Genomic DNA, 333 nt, shown 5'->3' on the forward strand with positions numbered 1-333 from the left:
CATCATTATCATCACTATAATAATCATTAGCTGTTTAGATATTATAGCTGTGATGATCACTATCAATAATTCTTTTAATCTGATATCAATAATTCAGCGATACTATGTATTAACCATATGAATTATCATCAACTATTTCTAATATACGGTTTTTATTTCTTTGTTATGTGTGATAATTACAGTGTTCCTTTCCGACTAATGACATTTATAATAAGATGGGAAATAACTATCGTCCTAATGACAGTAATGACAATAATTGTTTCTTGAAAATAAGGAACCATTTTTGATCGTTGCAGCAGTTGCAAAAAATTGATGATAATAAAGACGTAATAT

General features: G+C 27.0%; 1 long non-coding RNA gene across 1 annotated transcript in view; it reads left to right on the forward strand.

Annotated features, from left to right (window-relative positions):
* LOC119588479 overlaps positions 1-333 on the forward strand; it is a 38246-nt gene that overhangs the window by 36578 nt on the left and 1335 nt on the right. The window lies entirely within an intron of this gene.

This window comes from Penaeus monodon, chromosome 24 (genome assembly GCF_015228065.2).
Source record: "Penaeus monodon isolate SGIC_2016 chromosome 24, NSTDA_Pmon_1, whole genome shotgun sequence".
NCBI classification, from domain to species: domain Eukaryota; kingdom Metazoa; phylum Arthropoda; class Malacostraca; order Decapoda; family Penaeidae; genus Penaeus; species Penaeus monodon.